Source organism: Cavia porcellus, unplaced genomic scaffold, assembly GCF_034190915.1.
Source record: "Cavia porcellus strain 051 isolate PalLab524CR breed Dunkin Hartley unplaced genomic scaffold, mCavPor4.1 scaffold_31, whole genome shotgun sequence".
Lineage (NCBI taxonomy): Eukaryota > Metazoa > Chordata > Mammalia > Rodentia > Caviidae > Cavia > Cavia porcellus.
Genome location: NW_026947514.1, coordinates 1,510,905 through 1,526,509, shown reverse-complemented (window position 1 = coordinate 1,526,509; position 15,605 = coordinate 1,510,905). Strand labels below are relative to the sequence as shown.

Below are 15,605 nucleotides of genomic sequence, written 5' to 3'. Positions count from 1 at the left end.
GGTGCATGCTTATAACTCTGGGTGCTCCAGAGGATCACGGATTCGAGGCACCCTAGACTGTCTCAAGTCTACAAACCAAGTGGAGTGGCACAACGAGTCCACCACTTGGGAGGCTGATGCAGGAGGATCATCATGAGTCGAGGCCAGCCTGAGCTACATAGTGAGATGTTGTCTCCAAAAAAAAGAAAAACCAACTCTACAAAGGGCTGGGAGAGGAGTGAGGGTGGGTGAGGCTTGTTTTCATGCTCAGCAGCTCCAGCATTGGACCTGGTGACAGGAGTGGCTCGGAAGCTGGCTGCATGTGACTGCCTGCCCTGTGACATAGCAGTGAGGTGTCAGGGTCCTCAGGTAGCTGCCCTGGCCAGGGCCCAGCTGTCCTGAAACAGGTGTGGTGAGCATCTGTCCCAGAACCAGCGACGTCGAGGGACACCAGAGCTCCCTGTTCTGTGCAGTATCTCTGGAGCTCCCAAAGACACATGTGGCTGTCACCACCACTGTTGGAGATGGGGGGAGACAGCTGGGGTCCACAGGATCAGAGAGGATACAGTGGGATGTGATCATGGGCTGCTGGACCATCACTGTCGTGGTCAGGACCTTGAATGTCCCTGGGGCCTGGGCAGTGAAGTCTTGGTCCCTGGCTGGGAAGTGGTGACCGTTTGGGTCTTGGGGTTGCCCTTGAGGGGACATTGGACCCCGGCCCCTTCTCTCGTTTTCAGCTTCATGAGGTGAGAAGCCCTTTGGTCCTGGCTCCAGGGTCAGGCCGAGGGCAGTAGATCAGCCTGAGCCAAGATGCTTCCTTCTCGGGGCATCTCAGGTGTCTCTGCCATTGGGATGAGAAACCAAGCAAGCTCCAGGCGAGAGTGGGGCAGGTGGCGGCAGCGCGGGAAGCCTGGGTCAGTGGTGTGGGGCTTCCTGCCTCCCCATCATCCTCCCGTGTCCTTGTGGCCCCCACCACCTCCATCACCAGGGATTGCAGGATGGAAGCTACTATGCCTGTGGGACAGGGCTTTGGCCAGGTGCCATCCAAGGAGCGGGGACTGAGGGCGCTGGGCACAGATGGGGGACACCGACACCCTGCACTCAGGGCCGCATGGCAGAGCCGCAGCCCACAACACAACAGGACCCCTGGGTGTCTGGACAGCAGCAGGTGAGCTGAGCCCCACGGGTTCCTGGGACTCTCCCTCCAAAAATGCAACAAGACAAACATCAAATGATGGTGGTAAATGTTTGGCTCACAAATTAGTGCAACTAAGTTATAATTGAGGTGATTTTTTCCTTTTGGTACCAATGATCAAACTCAGCTTTGCACATGCCACTGAGCTAAGTCCCTAGCCATAATGGAGGTGATTTTGACTAAAATATAAATGCTGTTTTAAAAAAAATTGAGTAAGATGCTTCTAGGTTGTAGTCATATTCAATAACATTTTCCTCTGAACTTTTAAATACCTATGAAATAAAGACTGTCCCACTGATGTATTCTATACTGATTTTCCAACAAAATGCTTGATGAAATTGTTTTGTTTGTTTTGAGAGTCTCACTATGTAGTTCAGGCTGGTCTTGAACTTACTTTGTATTCCAGGCTGACCTTGAACGTGCAGTCCCCTTCCTCTGCCTCCTGCACAGCTGGGATTACAGGTGTGTGCCATTATGTTGGTGCATCAGCAGGTCTCCATTTAATCTGGAATTATTATTTTTTTTTCTTTTTTTGTCTTTTTGAGATAGGGTTTCACCATGTAGCCCAGGGTGGCTTCTAATTTGTCAGGCTTCTCCTGCCTCAGCATCCAGAGTGCTGGGATTACAGGCATGTGCCGCTGTGCCTGTAATGACAGGACCATCCTGATTACACACAAAGGACTGTCTGAGCCCTCTTGCTGGAGACAGGACACACCTTGCAGAGCCCGAGGTGTGGTGCTGGGCTCCAGGCTCTCCTTGCAGCTGAGATTGCAGCCTGATGGTGGCACCTCTCTGAGGTAACAGCTTCCTCTGCAGAGATAGCTGTTACTAGCCTTGGTGTCCCCACCTCCCAAGTGCTGGGATTACAGGTATGCGCCACCACACCTGACACACCTTTTAAAAACAACCTTTTTTTTTTTTTTTTTTTTTTTTTAAGGCTAGTCAAGTGAAACAGTGGGAGTGGAGAAGGAACAAAGAAATCTGTAACTAAAAACAACCTTTTTTGAGAGGACCTTGCCAAGTCACCCAGGCTGATTGTAAACTAGCAGTCCTGCATCAGCCTCCCAAATAGGGAATACAGGTACCTGCCACCACCCCAGCCTTTTAATTACCTGTTAACATATCCCGTCTGGCCGGGCATGCTGGCACATGCCTGTAATCCTAGCATTTAGGAGGCTGAAGCAGGAGGATCATTGCAAGTTTGAGATCAACCTGGGTTACAAAGTGAGCTCAAGGCCAGCCTGAACTGCATAGTGAGACCCTGTCTCAAAAAGTCAAAGACAGGGAAGACCATGGTGAAATGAAAGGCCAAACCATGAAACGGGGAGGTTTGGAGTAGTACAGGCAGCCTCCGGACCCTGCTGCCCTCCACCAGCCTATCTCCCGTAGCTGAGCTCCCAGGCCTCAGCAACAGCCTGGACACAGCCCATACTGGGAGCCTGGCTCTGGAGAATGCTCCTAGGTCCCCAGGCTAGGCAGCACTGCTGGCCCAGGGCTCTGGCTGGCCTGCATGACATCAGAATCCACCAGCAGTACTGTGTCTGTGGTCATCAGCTGCCCCGTGGGCAACGGCTTCTGTGTGGCAGTAGGTGGTCCTCACATCTGTCCTGCAGCCTCACTCAGATGGCCTGACACGGGAGGCCACACAGGGCTGAGGCCATGTGCACCTGAAAAGGATGTACATTGGCCTCCTGGTTCTCAGCCTGCATGACCACAGAGGGGCACATAACCCAAGCGCGGCTGTAGGTGCAGCCCAGGCCTCCCGGAGCAGGAGGGAAGAGCGGCCCACACCTGCTTCCTGGCAGTGAAGCCAAGTGCCTGCACCTGCTTGGTGCTTCTGAGGCCCCTGCCAAAGGGTGACGCCAGCTTTGCAAAGGGGACCGAGCAGTGGCAAGCGGAAGGTTCCAGACAGAAGCACTGCTGCCCTCGCAGCCCTGCCAAGGCCCGCACTGCTGATGGACAGCTAAGTGCTGGCTTGAGTAGGTCGCTTCACTCCCTGTCCCCAGGCTCCTGGATGACTTGGGTGTTTCCTCTCCAGGGTGGTAACAGGCTGACAAGGCATTTGGGAAAGGCAGACTGCTCCCCAGTGGAGGGCAGCAGAAGGGCCGGGAGGTGGTGCTAGCAGTGCCCAGCCTAAGCCTGGCCCTCGGAGCTTCCAGCAGTGACGGCTGGGTGCATGCCGCTATGTGTGCGCCCAAACCCACAGCATGTGGGACCTGACGGTAACCACTGGCTACGCTTCTCTCACCGGGACTCCACCCTGGAAAGTCAAAGTAGGAAGAGGCCAGGCGTGGTGGCACAGGCCTGAAATCCCAGCCTAAACTACACAGTGAGGCCCTGTCCCCCAAAACACAAGCAAACAACAAAGACCTGCCTCCCTGCTGAGCTCGGTGACCTATGACAAGATTGCCACTGACCCCAACTGTGTCCCCACCCAGTGCCCCTGCTGGCCTCTGCGGCCTGGCTCTCCCTCCTCTTCCTTCCCCTCCCCACTGGCATCTGTATCCCTCTCTCCTGTCCCCCCTTTCCTCTGGTCACTGCTTGAGCAGCTCACGTGTGCACCCCAGTGCCCCATGATCCCTACACTCACAGGACACAGCTGAGGGTCACAGCAGGCCACAGCCAGGAGGGGCCTGGCTGTGCCACCTCCCTCAGCCCCCCGCCCACAGGAGCTCATGGCCACATGCAGCCCCCTTCTCTGGAATCCCAGGGTAGTACTGGCCCTGTGTGCCCCACCTCTGTGTGTGCCCCCCTCCCCATCCTGCACAGCTGCTCTGTCTCACTCAAATGGCACAGTAACCTCCAGCGCAGTCACCTCCTCACTCCCTGCAGGGCCTGGTCCCCCCCACACACCAGTGCCCACATCAGCACAAACTTGGGCATCTGCAGCCTCACGTGGCAGTCTCTGTACTGTTTCCTGCGGGCTCCTGTCCCTCAGGGCTTCCTGGCTGAGGTCCCCTCTCTAGGCTAGAGGGCGAAGCTGCCTCTTCAGGACCTTGGGCAGCTCCTGCAGGGTCCTAGGCTGGGGGAAGCAGGCCACCCACAGCCCCTGAATGCTTGGCAGGGATGGGCGACCCAAGGTGTCACTTCAGCCAGCGGGGAGCAGAGCCTGGAGGAGCAGCTCGTGGGCCAAGAGTGTGGCACCCTGGCCACATCAGGGAGCAGGGAACAGCCACAGTGGCCACCTGGCTGTGTCCCTGCTGTGTCCGGGCTCCCTGCTGGAGGCCCACACATCCTGCACTAGTACACACACTGCTGGCTGCTGGCTCGTGGCTGGCCATCCTGACCTTGGACCCTGAGGACCGTGCACTGTGGGCTGTGGCTGATGCCCCTCCCAGAACTTCCTCACCCCCCAAGCTAGACCTCTGTCCCCATCAGATACCGTCTCTCATGACCTCTCCCCATCACCTTCCCTCTCCGTGGACTCCTGCTTGGGGCCTCATGGAAATGGACCCCTGGTAGACACTGGGTGTCTCCAAGGTCACTCTGTATGGCAGCAAATGGGGATACATCTCCAGGTGGCCTGCAGTCCCTGGGCAGAGCTGGAGGGGCGGGGTCCTTGCTCCCTGGAGGGTGGCATGGGCAGCCCTGTGCGAACCAGGGAGGTGCCTGCCCGGGACCACTGGCCCACGCAGCCCCTTTCTGGCTCTGTGCACTGTGGGGGACCCAGGATCCTCACCTGCCTGTCTGCCAGCAGAGCCATTACACAGTGCTGTTGAAGGCAGATCAATCCACCTCCCTGAAAGGTTCAGGCCCTGCTAGCCGCTTCCGGGCCCAGTGCCATTGATTATGGAAATCATCTCCTTTGCCTGAGTCAGACCTTGGGTGGAAAAGTACTGGCAAGGGAGGGAGGAGGGCGAGGTGGCCAGAGTCCCTGTCCCTGGCTGCCCGCTGCCTGCATGGTCGTGCCAAACATAGTCACCAGAGTGTGTGTTTGCTGCCCTTGGCACAGGGAAGATGAGCACAGAAAGCCGAGTGGGAGGCCCTGAGGCCGCCGAGAGGCCCTTGGTTTATCTTACCCACCCTGTGGCCAGGGCCCAGTGTCCACACTGCTGAACATGGCGGGCCATGCACACAGACAGCCCCGTGCTGTAGGAAGCCATGAGGGAGGAGGGGCCACTCGCTCACATGTCTGGCTGTGAGTCTGACCATCTGGTCATGGACACGGTGCCCAGCGTCATGGAGGACAGGGTCAGAGCTGTAGTCAGCTTGGTCCTATCTTTCCCCCTGCCCTGTCCTCTGCATGCTGCCCAGCTTGGGAGCCCTGGACAGTCAGCATAGGGCACAGTGGGCCCAGACCCTTCCCTCAGTAGCACCATGAGACAGCAGGTACGGGGGCCACTGGGCATGCTCACAGGGCTTCACCTGTACCCTCAAACCAGCCCAGGAGGGTTCCAGGCACCCTTGGGTCCTCAGCAGGGCTCCGTGCTGAAGCTTGGAGCTGAGCTCTGCTCTGGGCATCCTGATACCCTGGGCAGCCCCTGCATTGCCAATACACAGGCCAAGCAGTCGGGACGGGCAGGCTGGTGGCTTGAGCAGCTGAGACAGACGAAGTGAGCAGCATCAGGAGGTGGAGGATGCAGGGACAGAGTGGGGTGCGGGCAGGTTCTGGCCAGGCAGGGACTGGGTGCAGAGCAGGGCGGGTGTGGAAGGCAAGGGGCATGGCTCCAGTGTCCACAGCTGCACAGGCACCTGCCAGAGGCTGCCATGGGAGACAAACAGCTGGGAGCAGAGAATGAAGCCTGGGCGCAGTCACCCGTTTCCACGTGGCTGCTCCCCCGTGCTCTTTCCTTACAACAGAGCCATAAGGAGGCTCCGGAGTCCCAGAGGCCTGAGAGCCCTGCCGCTCTTCCTTCGCAGAGGCCAAGGTGCTGGCTTCAGAGGCCACTCCTGGGCTTTGCTGCAGAGACTTCTGAGCTGTGGTCATGGTGACAGCTGCCTGGGCTGCTCCTCAGGGACCTGAAGGCCACTTGTGCTGAAGCGCTGGCCTTTCACTGGGGTCTTTCTGGTGGGTGTTTCTGTCCTGGTCTTATGCTGGTCTCTTCCACTGCTGTAACCCCCAGGCAAGAGTCTCCTCCGCTCAGACTGTGCTAGGCCTGGTCCACTGTCGCCTTTTCTCTTTCTCTCCCCTCTTCTGTACCCACATGCCTGTGCCTTTCCAGCAGCTCTATCTAGGGCTCAGGCCCTCAGGGCTGGAATGGCCCAGGCAGGATGAGGGTGCCAGCTGCACCAGAGCTCCCGGCCTCCAGGACACGCTGGCCATGACTGCCCGGTGGCTCAAGTCTCCCATGAGACAAAACATCTTCAGACTGAACGGCAGCCCCATGCACACCCCTGCCCATCCCCACTCCTCTCCCTCACCCTCCACACCCCTACTACCAGCTCAGGTAGCTCACCTTCCTGTCTCCCGAGGGAGCAGCCTGCTGGCCCCTCTGCTTGCCCTGAGGCATCGCCCTGTGTATGCGGGCTTGTGATTCCCTGATTCCAGCTCAGTCTTCCCCATCCCTCTGTGGGGGACACCCAGACAAGAGAGCCACGCCCTAACCACCTGGCCACGGGCCCAGGACTGCATCTTGGGCTAAACAGGGATTGCTGCAGGGACTGTACTCTGAGTCCATGGGGGCAGGAACAGTGGTCCCCGGGACTGTGCAGGGCTAGGGGGTGGGCTGCGGCTTCACACAGTTCAGTGAACTCAGCGAGGTTAAGAGCGAGCCTCCTCCCCTGTGGGCCGCAGAGAGGCAGCAAGGAAGCCCCTCCCCGGGCCTTTAAGTGATCGGCAGAGAAACAACCCGACGTTTTTGCTGCTTGGCTGACTTTGCAGGTCAGGGCCAGCAGGCTGGTAACTACTCAGAGGATAACAATACGCAGTGCATTGATGGTCGTGGATTTCCTGCTGTCCTGTTACTGTTTTGCTTCACGTTACTGTTCTGTTTTATTCCCTTTAAAACAAAAAGTAGGGGCTAGGGACTTAGCTCAGTGGCATAAGTGCCTGTCTTGCAAGCACACAGTCAGTTGTGGGTTCGATTCCTGGTACCAAAAAATTTTTTAAAAATTAAATAAAAAATAGGGCTGGGGATGGAGCTCAGAAGCACAGTGCCTGCCTGACAAGTGTAAGGTTCTCAGTTCACTTCCCAGTACCAAAAATAATAATAATAATAATAAATAAAATAAAATAAAGCAAAATAAAATACTGTGAACGGGAAAAATAAAAAAGAACTACCTTCTTATCAAGCACCCACCAGCCACATGCCAGTGGCCGCCACAAAGACCCAGAGTATGGACACTTCCTCTATCATGGGTCCTGTGAACAGCGCTGGCCTAGGAGGCTCTTGAGGCTTGCTGTCCTTTCTTTGTCCAGAAGTCACTTCATTGGTGTAGCCTCTCTCATGAGAAAACCCTGCTGGGTACAGGGACACTGGGAGGGGCTCACAGAGGGATGTGGCAGCACGCAGCGCTGGGCGTCCAGGAGGGCACATGGGAGGCCGTGGCCTCAGCTGGGCAGGTGGCTGTCCAGGAGGGGTCAGTCCCATGGGAAGGGCCAAGACCCAGAGGAAGGAGGGCCCAGGTGTGGTCCCGAGCCAGGCTCAGTGCTGTGGCTTTGCCTGCGACATCTGGCCAGGGGACCCTGTTGTCTCCTCTGCAGCCATGGCCTGTGTGTGGCACAGGCCTGTGGGAGAGGAAAGTCAGCTCTGTCTTAGGTGGATTTCAGGAAGCTATCATGGATACATTGGCTTCAATAAAATATATATTTTTGTTTTTGGTGCTGGTGATGGAGCCCAGGGCTTTGCCCATGAGAGGCAACCCGCTTCATCCCCACCTGGAGGTGCTGGCATGGCTTTACACAGGTGTGGACCACCAGTGCGGCTGCCCTTGACAGGCTTGGGGACTCGGCGCTGAGCTCAGAGTCACAGGAGGAGGACAGAGTCTGCGCCCATTACATCCACACCGTGCCTGGGGCCCAGGTCCCAGGCTGGACACGGAATGCTAGTTCAAGGCTCCAGGAGGCGAGTGGAGTTCTGTTTAATGGGCAGAGCCTGAGCTCCAGCAAGGGGTGGGGTACAGAGCAACAGGGGTTCAGGCCCTGGAGAGGCTGCACGTGGGCAGTAAAATGCAGCAGAGGGAGGCAGGGCAGGCTGTGGGGGTCTGGTGAAGGGGAAAAGACTGGGGGTCGGAGTGGGCCCCAGAAGGCAGGCCCAGCAGAGGAAGAGGGCTCCACCTTCCACAGCTGGGAAGGCCTGTGGGCGTGGGCGTGGGCTCCAGCCCTCCTGCAGGGAGCCGCCCTGGAGGCTGCTGGTGGGAGCCGCTCAGGGCCATGGGGCCATGGGGTCCAGGACCAGGGTGAGGGAGTCAGGAGCAGAGACTCCAGGCCTCCCCACCCCACCACAGCAACTTCAGTCACCCAGGAAACCTGGAGCCACAAGTGGGCCAAGAGCCAAATGCAGCCCCTCACCCGGGCTGAGCCGGGCTGGCAGAACAGGGCAGGGAGGTTCTCTGGCTCTGTTCTTGTCATCAAGAACATGAAATTCCAGCAATCAGAAACAAGCAAAAGAGAGCTGGGAATTTAGCTGAGCAGTGTGAGCACCTGCCTGGCAAGGGTCGTGAGTTCGATCCCTGGTACCAAATAAATAAAAAGAGCAAGAGGTTGGAGCTGAAGATGTGGTTTTTTTGAGACAGTCTCATTCTGTGGCCCAGGCCTGCCTCGAGCTCCAGGTGTCCTCCTGCTTCAGTCTCCCTCGAGCTGGGATTGCAGGTGTACGGCACTGTGCCAAATGGGAATTGTACATTTCCTGTGTTTGCTTTTTGTCTGTCCACCAAATAACTAGAACCATCTCTATAATCTATGCGATGTGGGATTTTTATTATTTTTTACCTAAAGGCATCATTTTTTTGGTGATGACAAAAAGTTTTTTTTCACTCTTTTAAGATAAAAACTAGGTTTTTCTCAACTTACTTTTAAAGGTTTTTAAAAGTCAAGCTGAAATTTCTTTTTTTTTTTTTTTTTTTTTGTCTTTTTCCTTTTTATCGGTACCAGGGATCGAACTCACGACTGCCTGCTTGCAAGGCAGGCACTTATGCCACTGAGCTAAATCCCCAGACCCCCATGCTGAGATTTTTAAGAGCTTCATTTTTAATTTTTTTTTTTTGAGACAGTCTCACTCTGTTATTCAGGCTGGCCTTGAACTCATCATGATCCTCCTGCCTTAGCCTCCCAAGTGCTGGGATTACAGCCATGTGCTATCATGTCTTGCTTTTAAGTTGGAATAAAAATTTACAGCTTGGAGCTGGGGATTTAGCTCAACGGCATACTCACCTGCCTTGCAAGCGCGCAGTCATGAGTTAGATCCCCAGTACCAAACAAACAAACAAAAAAACAGGAAGAAAAACTTACAACTTGATTTTGGGGGCGGCTTTTTGAGACAGGGTCTCTCTATGCAATTCAGGCTGGCCTTGGGCTCTCTGTAATCCATGCTGGTGTTGAATTTGCAGTGATCCCCTGCCTCCGCTTCCTGAGTGTTGGGATTACAGACATGCACTACCATCCTTAGCTTTTTAGTGATTTTTTTCTTTTTTGCTAAAAGAAGTTTAAATGTGTACCAAAATACAGTTAGAGAAGAGAAATTAGTGAACCTGGCATTCTACAGCCATCTATGTATGATACATTTCAAAATATTTAGAAAAGCACCCAAAGGTTACTGACTCCTAGAAAATGACAAACACATGTCTGTGATACCAGCACTCTGGGAGGCTGAGGCGGGAAGACGGCAAGCCCAAGGCCAGCCTGGGCACACAATGACTTAGTGACACCCTGTCCAAAAGAAAAAAAGAAAGAAAGACGTGAGCAGACACTGCACAAAGATGGGTATGTGAGTGCCGGTTAGCACAGCAAGATGTCCAGCTGGACTGGAGGAACACACAGGAGCCGAAAATTCGCCAGGGCTGCTGCTCAGTGGTCCAGGGGCCGGCTCCATCCCCAGCTCTGCACTGTGAAAAACGTTCTATAAAGGAAATGCTATTAATTATAAAACAAACTACTTATTTTTAAGGTTAGTTTCCTTCAAGGAAATGTTTATTGCATATTTTACAACAAAATTAATTCACAGACATAAAATGGAAGTCAAGGGGTTTGCCATACTTAATGCTGAGCCAAGTCCTTGTTTTGGGAATCCAGCAGTCAGTTATGACCCAGAACCAGAGCCGCCTCCACAGATTTCAGAGTTTTCGATCAAGGCTGGGCATAGTGGGTCAGGCCGGTCAATCCTCCCAGCACCTGGAGGCTGAGGCAGGAGGATGGCCGTAATTCATAGTGAGACCCTTTCTCAAAACAAAATCAAAAGCAAACAAACAAGTCAGCCCAAAGAGTCGAGGGGTTCTTCAGTAACTGGAATGAAAACCTTCTTTAGACTGACAGTTTGGGGCTGAGGTGGGTTTCTTTTTTTTTTTTTTTTTTTTTGTCTTTTTCCTTTTTATCGGTACCAGGGATCGAACTCACGACTGCCTGCTTGCAAGGCAGGCGCTAATGCCGCTGAGCTAAATCCCCAGCCCCCTGAGGTGGGTTTCTGTGCTGGGTGAGGGCTCCATCTGATGGAAACCTTCTGCTGCCCTTCACCGCAGCCTCTTTCTCTTGCTAAAGTGAACCAGCGAGCAACCCACAGCCGCTGCAGGCCGGGGCCCAGCCTGGACAGTGTGCATTTTCAGGACCCAGTGGACACTGAACTCCACTATTTACTCTGAAATAAATACAGAGGAAACGAGCCAGAGGGAACAGGAACTCGAGAGGGGACTCTGGCTTCATCGCACTGGGGAGAGCTTGTGGGGCTCTTCTGGATTCAGATGTTTTACAGCCAGGCGCTGTGGGGTCCACCCCTGTAGGTGCTTAGTTCCCCATCAGGACCTGGGTTCAGCAGGGCAGGGTTGCACATGTCTGTCATCCCGGCACTGGGGAGGCTGAGGCAGGAGGAACCTTGTGAATTCAGGACTACCTCGGGCTACAAAGTGAGCTCAAGGCCAGCCTGAACTGCATAGTAAGGCCTTGGCTCAAAACAAACAAGCAAACAAAACAAAAACCAAACTAATGGGATCACACCACTCACCCACCCTACAGCCAGGCAGGGCCCAGGCCTTTCCAGATGGCTGAGGAAGCCCGGTGTGAGAGGCCCCTGGGACTCTGGGCGTCGCTGGGAGTCACTCTGGCTAGCCCATCATTGTGTGGCTGAGATGGCCTCATCCTGGTGGCCCCAGACACCTGGGCTCCGGCTGTCCTGGGGCAGTCAGCACCTGGTCCCCCAGGGCCACGAGAGGGGACAGCTGCCAGCCCTGGGCTTCCTGTGCACGGGTGGAGGAAGCACCCTGGGTCTACAGGCTGGCGACCCCAGGCTCCATGCTCTAGGGCCCTGGGGACTCTCGGGTGTCCCCAGGAAAGCCGGGTGCTGCTGTGCTTGCAGGGTGTCCTCATCTATGCCGGCCCTGATTCCCCTCCACCCGCCACTTCATCCCAAGGGAAGCTGGGCCGCGGGGCAGTGCCTGCTGTGGGAAGGAAAGACGCCCAGGAAAGTGCATAACTTCCATTTTTAGCCTAAAGCCCAAGGCCAGGAAGGGTGTGACCTGCGGCCCGCCAGGGCAAGGCAGGACACAGCCCAGATTAGCCCAGTCCGGATGCCAGGCTGGCGGCCCTGCCCAGCTCGGGAAGGCTTCGGGCTGAGGGAGAGGGGACCACACGTGGAGCCCCCTGTGCTGTCCCCACCACCCCAGGTCCCCCCTGGCCTCAAGACAGCCCTGAGCGCTCCTGCTGCAGCCTCTGCCCTTCCTGCTCTCCCCTCGCCCTCCCCCTTCCCTCTCTTTTTTCCCTTTCCCTCTTTAGTCACTGTGGACTGAGCTGCGCCCCTGGCCTGCAGACCCCTCAGGATCCAGGGGAAGCCCCAGCCTCTGTGTCCGTCCCAAAGGGCTGCCCCTGAAGCCTCTGTTTCACACTGCAGTTACAAGTGGTAGCATACTCCTGCAATTCCACTGGTCTGGGAGGCTGAGGCAGAAGGATTGCAAGTTCAAGCCTACCTCAGTAATTTAGCAAGATCCAGTCCAAAATTTAAAAAAAAAAAAAAAAAAGGTTGGGGATGTAGTTCAGTGCAAAGGCCCTGGGATCAAACCTCAGTACTGAAAAAAAGAAAGAAAAGAACAAAAGCTTAAAAGGTTACTTTCAGTTCCATTACTGCTCCTGCTCCGCGAGAGCCTGTGTTCTGTCGAGCTTTTCTTTCTGGGATCTTCCACCAGCCGGTCCCCCCTACTGCAGGTGAGCCTCTCTGGACCACCTGGTCTCAGCACTCTGCCTATCCATGCTCACATCTCTTAGTACAAACTGGGACAGAATGAGTATGAGACTCATGCTCTGCGCTTAGCTCTGAGGCCCCGGAGCCCAGCAGGTTGTAGAAGGAAGCTGACCCTGGATGGATGGGTGTGCACCTCTCATTCTTTGTGACCCAGGGTTGGGGAGGTCACTGCCTGCGAATCAGCAGCTCCAGCTTGTAGCAGCCGTGGCCTGTTTTCTCCACAGGTTTTGGAGGAGGGCGGTGAACAAGATGGAGGCAGGAAGAAGGCCGATGGGGAGGGAGAGGGGAGCCCACCTGCGGCGTGTGGGCTGCCTGCTCCCTGCTCATGGAGGGTGGCTGCGGGACTGGCTTTGCTGTCCCCTGGTCTTTCAGCTAGCTTTGGGATCTGCATAGACAAGTGTGTAGGGTCCACCATGGTCACCCCGGCATCTGTCCAGGGTCTAACCCCAGCTCGCTGCCTGGAGTGGCCCTGTGTGGAGTCTTTCCCACCCCACTGGGGAACACTGACTTCTTGATACTACCAGTGCCCGCACTAGAACAGAGAGGGGCTTCCTTTTACTCCTAAGGCTGAGCAACACCTCCTTTGCTGCCGACAGGAAGCAATCACTAGAACTAGCAGGCCTCGGCAGCAGTCTCTGTAAAGTAGGGACAAGGAGGTCTCTTGGAGCTGCTGGAAGGGTTGAAAGGTGCTCAGAGTGGGGCACTGACTAGCGTCAGGGGGCCCTGGTAGGAGGACTGGGGCCTCTGTGCCTCCCTAAGGCCTCTTTGGAGCTGCAGGGATTCGGGTCCCTGGAGCAGGATGTCTCCATCTTCTGACCCTGGACAGCACCCAGGCCCAACTTCAGCTGCTCGGGCTTTCAGGATGTCCTGAAGATGATGGCAGGAGTCAGAGGGGTATGACAACATCATCTTGTCTCTTCCATTTGTGTCAGCTACAGGTTGGATGCTGGGGAGGCCTGTGGGGCGAGGAGGACACAGGCCTTTCCGGTTCTAGTGCCTGCAAAGCTGAGGGGAGAGGTAGCCATGCCCACGATGCCAGGGACAAGGGGCCAGCCTGGCACAGGCAGGGCAGCTTCTTGGAGGAACTGAGCCTTGGATGCCATGGGGACAAGGAGGACAGAGAACATTATAGGCACAGTGCAAACTGTCAAGGGGCATGGTAGTGTGGGAGGGCAAGGTGTACTTGGGACAGAGCAGCAGGGGCCAGCGCATCCAGTCCGGTGGGCCTCAGAGCTGGGGACCTCGCCAGGCAGCCAGGCACCGGGCTGAGGGGCTGAGGCCGGCAGGAGCGGGTGTGGTGGATGACTTGAATCTTCCCCTTCCCCCAGCACTGCAGGCTGGGTTCTGACTGGAGACTGCTGCCAATACTGCAGGCTGACTTTGTAAGGCTGGCTCACTTCAGGGTTGGCCTGCAGGACCCCGCCTGTTGTGCCATCTTACTTTAATTCTCAGCAAGGTTGGGGGTTTCCTGACTGGTCTGTGATACTCCCCTCCCGCCCCCCAGCAGGGATCTTATCAATCCCGCTGGTTACAAGTGAGGCCCATAGTCACTGGGTGACGGGACAGAGCAAGGAGACATGAAAGCCCGAACAAAGCAGTGGCAGTGAGATGGATGAGGGAAATGTCAAGGGGGTGGGAGGGTCTTGAGCATCTTGGCAGAGGAGCAGCAGAGAGCAGAGGGCACTGGCGGCTGGAGTCCCTCCCTGGAGCGCCAAGAGCAGCAGGGCAGTGACTGACCCCACAGGCACTGAAGGAGCACAGCTCCTCTCCAACCGGCTCTTCTCTGAGCGACATCCTTTGTGGTGCCTTGGCGACAGCAGCTGCGGCTGCGCCCAGGGTTGCAGGCTGTCCGGGATCACTGAGGGCTGCGGGGAGGGGTCGCCGACCCTGGCCCACCGGCTCTCCACGAGTCGTCTCCTTTGCTGACCCATATTTGCATTTATAAAGGCGATCAAGAGGGAAAGGGAATGAAACAAAGAACTGTGATGTGTTGTGTGCATGCACCAACTCCCCATGATGAGTGCAATTATTATGAACTGCAAACATGCAGAGAGAAGGAGGGAGAGCGACAAGGTGGAGGGGGAGGGCAGATGAGGGGAGAGAGGGAGATCCAAGTGGCCGGGGCCGCATGGAGCCCGGAGCACCTGCTCCCCGATCGTGCGTGGACCTGCAGGCTGCTGGGTGCAGGCGCAGGCGCCGTCCCCGAGGCGGGGCCGCAGGGGCCTGGGGACGAGGCCGCCGACTGCTCTCCGGACATCAGGGCTCGTGAGGTATCGCCCGCTGCAGGCCAGCTGCGCCCCAAACCGCTCCGGGCCCACAGCCGCACCCGCACCCGCTCGTAGTCCCCGCAGAGACCCCGCATCAGTTTCCCCAGCCCCGCCCGGCGGCGCGAGGGAGCTGACGTCAAGGCGCAGGGCATTGTGGGGCGGGCGCGGCCCCGGCGACGCCATTTTCCGAGCGGGCGCGAGGCTGAGGAGCAGAGCCGGCAGAGGATGCTGCGGGGCGGCCGCGGAGGCGCCCCCTGCTCGTGACCGCCGCTCCCAGGGACAGCGCGACAGCGCAGCCGCCGACCGGACGGTGAGTGTGCGACCGCGCCCGGGGCCTCGTCCCCGGCCGCACCCGCGCCCGGCGTCCCGCGTCCTGCCTCGGTCCAGTCCGGGCCCCCGCCCCGACCCCTCCCCGGGTCCCTCCCCGCAGCGCCCCGCGGGCCGAGGTCGCTGTCCCCTCATGTGTCCCTCCGGCCCAACGCTACTGTCCCTGTCCCCCCCTGTCTGCGTCCTCCCAGGTCCCATCCCGGTCCGGCGGCGGGGGAGGCCGTTCTCGATATAGTTGCGGCGTCGCGGCCGCCAGGAGTGATGGGGCGCCGGCCGCCGCCTTTGTCCCTTCCTCCCGGCCCCCGCCTGGGCGGCAGCGCCCCGGGCGACGCGCTGTCACCGCGCGGCCGGCCCCTCGCTCCGGGCGGTCCTTTCCTCTGGCGCCCGACACGCGGCGTGCAGCAGCCCCTGGCTTGGAGTGTTTTCCGTGTCGCATGGGGTGCCCCCTTTCCTTAAAAATTTAAATTTAAAAAGAGAAGTTACTGCATGATGGGGTAAAGATTTGAGGCCATTTCC

The 15,605-nt window shown here is 57.0% G+C and overlaps 1 protein-coding gene across 7 annotated transcripts in view; it reads left to right on the top strand.

Moving 5' to 3' along the window:
* Positions 1-14,877: 14,877 nt before the first annotated feature.
* The window catches only part of Klc1 (kinesin light chain 1), a 49,684-nt gene continuing 48,956 nt past the window's right edge, over positions 14,878-15,605 (top strand). For all 7 annotated transcript variants that reach the window (XM_013144957.3, XM_013144955.3, XM_013144958.3 and 4 more), the window contains exon 1: positions 14,878-15,072. The gene's annotated coding sequence lies outside the window, so the exon portion shown is untranslated. The remainder of the gene's footprint in view (positions 15,073-15,605) is intronic.